The following is a 10,855-nucleotide window of genomic DNA, read 5'->3' as shown; positions in this document are numbered from 1 at the left end:
AAATATTTATTTGCAATTGATTAATACGACTTTCAAATCAACGTTCGATAGAGTTTCAATGCACAGGCGAAAGATTCCAATAAACTTGTCGATAAACTCAGCTAGTGAAAGGAAAACCATGAAATATGGTATAAATATCGTAGATATAGAATGGACTTATAAGAGGATGAAGATTTGATAAATAGGAAATCGATGTATTAATGTGTGTCCGCTGCCTCAAGATCCCTAGAGGATTACAAGGCGACCCTTGTAATCCCCAACTAATTGTAGCCTCTCTTCCTTTAGATTCAAGATAGCACTATGTGTCCTATTTTCCAAGGACGTGGTCTAACTAGAGTACTTCACTCTTAAGTACGACGGAATCACCCTGAATGTAACTCTCTGGACATGCTCGGCTTAGTGATTTTCTAATCTCAATCACTTGTTGCAAATGCCATGCTAGATCATTACCGGCAGCGAATTTGGAAAGAACACTGAGAAGCTGTCATAATGCTCCTCGTAGCATCGTCTACAGTTTATGAACTTCCTAAGCAACAATATATTGCTACTCCTGTTGAGGATGTTGTGTGCTGTATATCTTCATTAGTCCTCATAGAAAACTGTACGATACCAAATTACTGTTTCGCTGATTCTTGGATTTGGCACAGTGATGAATAAGCTGAACAAATTTCATCTTCTGTAAGCCTTATCTTTAATGATGTACTTGGAAGGTCTGTGGTTTGGGCCTTAATTTTTAATTCTTTAAGAGAAAAGAAAAAGCCCACTGTTGTTCCAACCTGACTAAATATAGGCTATGGCCTTCATTTCCGACCATACACGACGAAAATCATAACACTACCTCCCAGATCAGGTGGCCCCTATACGCGAAAACGGTCTCTCTGAAAGCATCTTCTCGCTCTCGATTAGGAAAGTCTTATTAGACGAATCATTAAACAAAATTTTCTAAAGCCACATGCAATAGGCAGTTGGAGATTTCATCATCACTAACATCTCTTGCTGATCAAATTATTTTTTTATAAACTGTTAAGAGAATTTTCTCAGAATTTTACTTCTAGAATTTGAAATATTCTCCTACCAATCCAGAGACTTAATATACTCCAATGGTTAATGAATAATAATACTGTATACCACTCTGTACGACCGTCTTCGAAAAATTGTATACGTTCGTTTGCTTTTAAAAAAACAATATCACCTCTCAATTTCTATCAAACGTTTCATATTTAAGGCTATTTAAAATTTTGTAAAATTTAGGGACAATAGGGAAACATTGTATTTAATTGACTTCCGGTTAGTTAATTTTTTTTGTTATTTGAATTATTGTATTATTAACTACTGAGAAAGAAAGGGAAAAGGCGGGAGAAATATGATTTTGCCTCTTGTCACACAAACATAATATCTATATAGTATGTTAAATATACTAGTAATGGAAATCTAATATTATATAGTATATATATATTATATACTATATATATATATATATATATATATAGGGTGTCAATTAAGTCTGGGAACCTCTTTTTTAATTTTTGAATCCATAATTAGGATAGAAAGTATAATACCAAAGTTCACACGTGCTTACTAGGTGATAGTAACGCACATCATCTGCCAATTACCGACCGGATAATCCCTTTTGGGACGGTCCACAAGGAGTAGGTCAAACTTCTTTATAAATTAGCAGCATAGGTCAAGTTTGGTATCAAATTATAGGTCTTACTTAGCAGATACAATATTCCTCTTCACATATGGATTGGTAGTTCGTGGTGCAAGACGTGGTGCAGTAGAGTGGCCTGCTCGTTCCCCTGATTTGATCTCCGCTGGATTTTTATGTTCTTTGGGGGATACCTCAAAGATAAAGTTTATCATACTAAGCCTCGAGATTTTGGCGCACCTAAGAAATCTCATAGTCCAAGAAGCTCAAGATATTCCCCGTGACTACCTTCAAAATGCAGTGGATGGCTTTTACAACCGCCGTAGGACATTGCTCAGACGATGGTAGGGGAAACATTTTGAACAACTTAATTTGATCACAGGTACTTAAAAATTGGTGTTTACTTGTTATTACTTAATAATTTATTACATTGTTCAATTGTTTTATAAAATTCAAATACAGCTATAACTACTGAATGAATCCACCTTTTTAAGTCCGGTTTGCAGCATTGTAATCTGCTAAGTAAGACCTTTAATTTGATACCGCAAACTTTACCTATGCTACTGTATAAGAATTTTGTCTGACTCCTTGTGGACCTATCCCCCATAAGGGATTTATCTGGTCGGTAATTGGGCAGATTATGTGCGTTACTATCACAGTAAGCACGTGTGAACTTTGGTATTTTTTATATTGTGGTTTTAAAAAAATTAAAAAAAAGTGGTTCCAGACTTAATTGACACTCTGCATGTATATATAATATAATATTATTATAAGTAAAAGAGTAATTTTACTAAATCCAAAAATTGTGTGTAAAGATAAAAAAATATCGTACAATTACACGACCTATAAAAAGATAAAACTCCCAATTTAAAAATTTTTTGTACCATATTCTAACTAAAGTTAAAAATGACTAACCAAAAAGACATTTAACAACTTTAAAAAATAACAAATATATTATTAATTGAATTAAATTATAAAAAGCTTAATATTTTATTAAATGTATAAGAAAGTTATTGAACTGATTCATTTTAAAATACGTTTTATATTCATTTATAGATCTCAAAAAATTGTACTATGAAATAAACAAAAAACAATTGTATAACTATAGTTGAACGATTATATAGAACCAGACCCTAATATGTGACTAACTAAAGAGTATGATTGATTATGCAGGAAAGTTAAGCCCCATATAATGTCATTAATTTTTTTCCAAACAGTAGAAATGTATTTAAAAGGATTTTCATTACAGATACAGATCATGTTTTTAAGGCCAAAAGAAATGCCTAGGTATTTTGATTGTATTATTTACGTTTTATCACCTAAACCAGCAAGATTATCTTTCCTCAATCCGTTAACTATAACTATGTCTGGCCGCATTATAATAAAGACTAACTGTGGAAACTGAGAATACATAGTGGTTAGTGAGAATGTACAATGGGTGACCAGACATGTACCGAGATCTACAATATTAATTATCTCCAGCTTGATACCTTGGTCTGTGATTACTGAACCATCCGAAAAAATATAATCTTATCGGTGTTATATGCGACTACACTGTATCAAGATTAAAAATAACTTTTATCCTCTTAAACGATATCCATCAGTCCTGTGATTACTGATCCATCCGAAATAGTCATCTTATCAGTATTATAGGCTTCCACCATACCGAGATAATTTATTTATTCATATTTCTCAACGATATACCTTGGCGCTCCATTAAATTTACTGATTACTCTGACAACTTAACTCACTCGTGTTTTATTTTGGCATCATATCCAGTTAATTTGCAATTTATTTTACATTTATGGCACGCATATCAACTATGACCCTGTATAAATATTATTTCTTTTTTTACGAGACCATGAGGCATAATAAATAGCAGGTACATAGTTTTGAAAATATTTATGAACGCTTTGTCGTACGGTCTTTTTAAAACACATTGATTTCATTTTCCCTCTGTACTAACTCTTGCAATTCCTCCATTAAGCTTAGTAATATTTGTGAAATAACCTAAATGCTGTCCAGTCACACTTTGACATTGGAAGTCAGGATGGACTTAATAGTAGAGTAGTAGTACAAGTCACAGTCAGATAATCATTGATCATATCTACCTCAAATTATTCATGAGATTTAATTGTCAGTGATTAGTGTCCATAACATCAATATCTGTAGAAGAAAACCAGCCCCCCCCCACACCCCCCCTCCCCGTAGTACTGACTCATAAATGTGGTTTGCTGCGTGCAATTTATTTAATTATTCTATTACCTCATGTCTTTGCCCCACACCTCTTATTATTAGTATCAATTCCGTCAATCGTTAACTATATTAACAGCCTAATTAATCTTAAATTACGCTTGTCTAGTCATCTAATAAGCTTTTAGACGACACATATATATAAAATTCACTTAAATCTCCCAATTTACATTTTGATCAAAATCAATTGTAGATATATTTAATACGCGAATTAAAGTTATATCTATAAAAAATTGGTCAATAGAAGTTCTGAGCAAATGGAAGTTATGAGTAATGCTTTCTAATTGTAAAAGTTGGACAATGCCAGTAAAAGAAGACCTTTAATGGAAGTTGAATTTTATGAGAATCACTCATATTAAAAACGCTAACACCAATTGTGCTAAGCATAATACAAAAATCAATTTGTTTTGCAATCCGAAAACAATACTTTACCAAGTTTGTTGATCGTTTTCTTTTAATGATTCTTATTCTGAAATAAATGTATTCTCGTTTTGAATCGCCATCAAAACACTATTAATATCAAAGTCGTATGTAAATAAAAGTTATCTGTATATATCTCATTAGCAAAAAAATGAAAAAAAAATTATTTCGATTGAAATACATATTTGCAAGATGTAGATCGAATATCTCTTTATGCTTCATGACCTAGATGAGATTTGGTTACGGCAATTAGGAAGCAAAATTCTTATACTACGCTTTTACTATTGAATAAGGTTAACTGTTTTGAACATGCATTGAGCATTTTCGTCGAAAAATCATATCATATAAAAATCTCATTATAAAATATAACAAAAACAGATCAAGGCTAAAAGTTTGTGACTTTTAAAAGGAGATATACAGAGAGAATTAAAAAGCAAGATACGAGGAAAATCGCAAGTTAAATTAAATAAAAGATGTATATTTTTTTAACAACATTGAAATACTTTTAAATAAATTTCTACCAAAACACTTAATTCATAAGAATAAACATGTTTTGGTAGATATTTAAATCAAATGTACTCTATGAGAATAGTTAACTATCTTATATATAGACATACAAGTATGTAGCTTAAGGTAATGTAAATATCTAGTTTTAAGAAGGCGTTTTGTCATTATCAGTGAAAATACCAAGAAAAGTAATTTTATACCTTTAGAGTTATCCTCCATAGTGTAAAATACATGAACTATATGAGAGGCTGCAAATATATGTATATATATGGTATTAACTTGTACACGAATATAGCATTTATGAGTTTCCCTATATTTATATGTTTAAATTTGTAATTATTTGTAAATTAGTTAACATTCCAGAAATGTGTAAATACATTTGATAGAAAATATTATGTTTGTTTTCTTAATGTCTTCATTATTATTTGTAACATATTTAACAGATTTGTCGGAGTATTCACATGAGAGGATCAACACGTAGTTCAGATGACCCGTGCACCCCATTCGTGCGGCCTAAGGGCCGTACACATGTCCTTGACATTCCGTGATCTCAATCTCCATGGATTCTTCACCTATCATCAATACTAATGAGGACACTGTTTTTGTTTCATTAGCACCACAAAATACATAGCAAAGGCAGAAGGAGAAACTTGGTTGTTTAAATAGGGCTAAAGACAATTCTCTGTTTGCTTTTAGTGTTATTCATGTTGTCATTTTGTTTCTTAATATCACTTTGACCAAACATTGTCGAATAAATCCTGATCCTAAACGTGGAGCCATGCTACAGGGGTTTATTATATCTATGGCAGTTACATAATCCGGTGATCTAATGGAAAATGATTTTTGTTCATACCAGCACTGAATTGCGACTTTTAGTAATATTGCACTGCGTTACCAGTAGAAGATACAAGATTTATAAAGAATAAAGCTGAGCCCTCATGAAATAAATCTGGCCCTAAAGATGTTCACCATTTAAATTAAAACAAAATATGTTAGTTACTCATAATTTAGTAACATTTAAATAAAAACCAAGTGCGTGTACGTTTAAGTTATTACTTTTTACATATTATAATCATAACATTCTTTACTTTTCTGTGTAATTACTAAACCATTTTACTGAAACGGATAAATAACGATTTTTATCAACTGATTAGTTCTAAAGTTAATATAGTATAACTATTAACCTAAACCAAATTTCAAATTGAAAATAATTTTTCTTTTAAAAAACACAAACGGAATTCATTAACTTAAATAAATAAAAAGTTTCAAATATTACTTGCAAATTTATTTTCACCAAATATTTAAATTTTATGTTACAGTAAAGAATTTACAGCCTCATTAGTCTACTACAAACTCTTTTAAATGCGGCTCCTAATTTATTAAAATAAAAAACTATGTGTGATAAACAATGAAACTTAATTGCATGTAATCATCAATTAAATTTATTATTTGTAATAAATGGTTCTTCTTTCAAGAAACACCCCAAAAAATTGTTACGCACTAGTTATAGGAATATGTTAAAACACAACATTTTGTTCATTGGACAATAGTTACGAAGAATCAATCACCAGCGACGTACTGTATTTAAACAATTTGCGACTCTCCGACTATAAATATCTGTGACCTACAAATTCCCCTCTGGATGCTCCGAAACACAATCCTCTGCTCTCATTACACAATCAACCCGCGTCCAACCGAATAAACGCAGTCAAACAATTGACCTCACCTTGCTTACTGCTCTGTTCTAACCATTGCCTACTAAATAAACCAGAATCTACAAGAGAACTCATTGGTTTTTAATTTTGTATGGAGAATAATAAGAAGTTATGTAGAATAAAAATATTCTAAACTATACTTTCGCGCAAGTAAAGAATTATTCTAAATTATTTTGATATTGATTAATTTTTTTCAGATTTACTTTATATTTAATATGTAACTTTATTACACACCAGTTATGAGTAGCAATAGCATTATAATTAAAAAAATTCAAACTAAAATAATTTATTAAATTATTTGTAGTGAAATGGATACGTATACGTGTAATTGAGAGCGATCGAGTTTTAATAAGGAATTGTGGAAAGGATTTGTGCCTCCTTCTTTATCTTGCTATCAATCAAGGAAGATATATGTTTCTTTCGTTTTATGGAGGTATAGATTAAAGCTGTTCCCACAGTTGTAATTAGATTTTATACTTATATTTAGCGGAAACGAAGTTATAATGCTTCGTGAATAAGATTAAAGTATATTATTTCGTAGCTAATCAGTTTTGGGACTTTGTGTGCAGAGAACACGACTAGGAAGACGATTGCTATGACGTCTATGGATGGTGATTATGCTATGAGTCAGGAAAGGAAATTAAACGAAGGACCTATTAGGATGGGAATTTTTAATATTCATGTAATATGATACGTAATAATATTAGTAACATATTTTATGGGCTACTACTATCTCAAAGAAATAGGTTCAATTTAATGATTAATGTTACATCTTGGTGTTAATAAATTACCCAGTTATAGTTCTATAAGTACTGAGTGAAACAATCTATTCTAAATTTGAAAGAAATTTCGTTCCTGTCAAATACTCAAATTACTGTAATTTATTATTAAATCTGAGTAATAAGGCAACATTAAAGTACGAGAAACTACATAGGTGTTCTACTTGAATTGAAAATGTTATTATAATTATATTTTTACACAGAAAGATAATAGTATGGTAAAGGAATTATTCTTTTTACTAAATCTAACACCTTTAAACATTTAGCCGGTTTTCAATTTACCCCAAACGGGTTTTCAGGTAGGGAAAATTCTTTGAATAAAATCTATCAACTATGTCTTAGTTTTCTCAGGGTTTTTAGTTTTTTGCACTTGAAGATTAGCGGCTACCTTTCTAACCCCAATACGTGTATTTAAGCAGTTACTGAAGCTTGTCACGTATATCAATTTAAAATTAAAACATGAACATTCCATAAACTAATTCTTTAAACAAACCAATTCTAACTCAGATTATATACGAGATTATATACGATTATATATATATATATATATATATATATATGTCTACAATATTTACAATCAATTTAAACTAAAATTAATCAAACAAAGTTAGTTTTTTTTAAATAAAATTCTTTAACGCACTACACTAAATCAAATAAAATCCGGTTAAAAAATTAAAATGTACTTTTAATACAAAGAAATTCAAATGTTCCATTTTGACACCTATTTTGTAACTAAAACTTAAGCTTCTTGTACTTTTATATCTTAACCCGATAAAAAATGTGTAAACGTTTAAAATTATTACTTCTCAAATATTTTATTTTACATTTAATTTAAATAATCTTCTAGATAGGCGTATCATAGCAGACCAAATTGAGCGATGGAGGTAAAACTACCGGGGATTGTTTTATTTTACCGTACCTCCCACAAAGCTGGGGTCTTGGAGCATTTTCCCGAAATATGTTGTTATTATACTAACAATATAAAAACGTTTACAGCTTTGTGAAAGGATATTATTCTTATTTGCAAATAGCTGTAAGAACCGGTTATAACTTAATTAAAAATTTAACGGTTACACAAAAGAACTTAAAGTAAACGACACTAATATTAAGGGGTTTACAGAAGCTCCAGAAAATGGCTCTATCTTAAGAACTGCAAGTCACATCCTCTATCTTTTGCCCAATTTATAAATTATGAAGGTCTCCCTGAATACCATTATCGTTGATTTAAAAATATGGGCAGGTATTCGTATGAATTATAGTATTTATTGCACAAACAGTTTCTTTATTTAAAAAAAAAAAACGCGCAGTAACACTATTGGAATGTATATCGACATGTATTTTTTATAGAGGATATAATGTGTACCGTATGTATGTATGAAGTTTGTGACTTATGAATTATAAATTATGTGCTTTATTACTGCCGAGCTTTTGACACATAGGCGTGGAAAATGAATAGCAATAAACAAATATAACATTAAAATAGAAAATTATAACTTAAAATTAGATATTAATTGTACAGCAAGAGATCTGGTTACTATGGTGGTCTGATATTAGAACTTCATACCAAATATACGGCACAAAAACGTGTTAGAGATCTGTAAATAACTATCATAATAGGCTAATTGACTAAAGTAAACGTATATAAATGAATTAAAAATAAATATTATTTCTTTACTTGGAGATTTTATATTATCCTACTAGTCATACAAAAGAATATGATGGTATAGTAAATACTCCCTCATGGAAAACATTTTATACATGAATGAATGAGTTTATTTTCATCAATTTACAATATATACAGGAACAAATTATACAAGTAATAATTATTATCAATCTAAGGTTGCTCTAAGGAAATGGGTCTACATAGGCAATGTGGCATGTGCGTTGACCCGAGTTGCTCAACTAAAAACAATAATTGCAACAATGAGTTTGAACTATTTTTGTACGGTTTAATTGAAAGCCACAATACCTACTATATACAGCCAATGGCGATATACGTCTTGAGTCAATGTGACGGAGTGTGTCCGTAAGGAGGGGGGAGGTGTAGCGGAGAGTTAGCGGTCAAAACCGTCCATAGATGGTCGCTATCAGTGACTCGGCTTCCGATACCGTTAAATAAAAAATTATGTTATTTATGCGTTTTTTTTTATAAAAACTGAGGGCGCAGAAAGATATTAGTGTAATTTAAATTTGAATAAATAGTTCGATATATATAATTTAGGAGATGTAGTAGTAATTAGTAGTTGAGATTGATTTATTCACTCTAAAAGATCAAATTCCAGTATTATTGGAATAGCGAGTATTTTGTGAATGTGAAATTGGAGAAAAGAGGTTACTGGAATTTTTGTAAATATAAAGTAGGAGATTTTTTATAAAAATTTGTCTTTTGGTATTATATTTCAGTTTCTTTGTACACTTAAATACTACATTTATTAAAAAATCTGCTATATGCTCTTCTTCCAGCAAGCGGACTTACCACTGGTTTAATGTAAATCTGTAAAATTTCCAATTGACCTATTTAATCCCACAAAACACAGTTTAAGTTTGCTTTTTATTTGAATATCTGGATACGTTCAACTCTCTTAAACAGAGCATTACTACAGGATTCTTTTTCTTCTTCACGTATCAAAGAAAGTGTTTGAGATACATTCGCTATCTTTACTTCTTACTAAAAATGGTCTATTACTCAGGGATAGGGTGTCTTACAGTTTGGTTTGAAATTTATTAAGGCTAACCTTGCCCTAAAAAATATAAATACTAACATATATTTATTAATTTAATGTTATGTAAAATTTCATTAATTCTCTGAACTACATTATAACCAACTATAGATAAATAGTGTCCATGTAAATTTTATTTTTTTATAATCTACAAAATTTATAAGTGTTCCTTAATATTTAAGAAAAGCAGCGGCTTCCGATGAGTCATGAGCAAAATTTGACTATCTTTTCGATTTAATAGAATTAAGGTTTTGACGATGTCATCTACAAGGATCTGAGGCTGGATAAAGGTGGCATATTTGTGTCAAAGCTGACATACTGCATACTTTTATTCTTTGTTTTCTTCAGAATATTAGTATAAATTTTGTTCCACGTGGCCTTGCTGGTCGTCTGGGGTCTGGGCCGCGAGGGAGTTGTAGAGGATATTATCGGTCAAATAGAGAATTACCATTCTCTTGTTCACTAATTTATCACATTATTGATATTGCCTACACTTAAAGCAGCTATGGTAGGAAGGGCTGATTCAATTTAATGTTGAATCACCTATCAATCTTTCGACCTTTCTTCCAGATGCTGCACGTAAGAGGAAGGGAGACTGGAGCTAAATTCAACATTAACGTTGGAGAGACGGTGGTTAAATCGGACAGTGGGAACAACGGTAACTTGGATAAGCTCACCAGTTTTGAATTTGGTATAAGAATGCACTAAACTATTTAAAAAATAATAAGCAGTTTTATACTAAATATTACAAAACTGAAACTTTCTATTGGGTATATTGTAAATATTATACACTAAGTATGGTTATTTCAAGTA

The sequence above is a fragment of the Homalodisca vitripennis genome, chromosome X (assembly GCF_021130785.1).
Source record: "Homalodisca vitripennis isolate AUS2020 chromosome X, UT_GWSS_2.1, whole genome shotgun sequence".
In the NCBI taxonomy this organism is placed as follows: Eukaryota; Metazoa; Arthropoda; class Insecta; order Hemiptera; family Cicadellidae; genus Homalodisca; species Homalodisca vitripennis.
The sequence above is the reverse complement of the archived record's forward strand: the minus strand, read 5'-3'. Positions refer to the sequence as shown.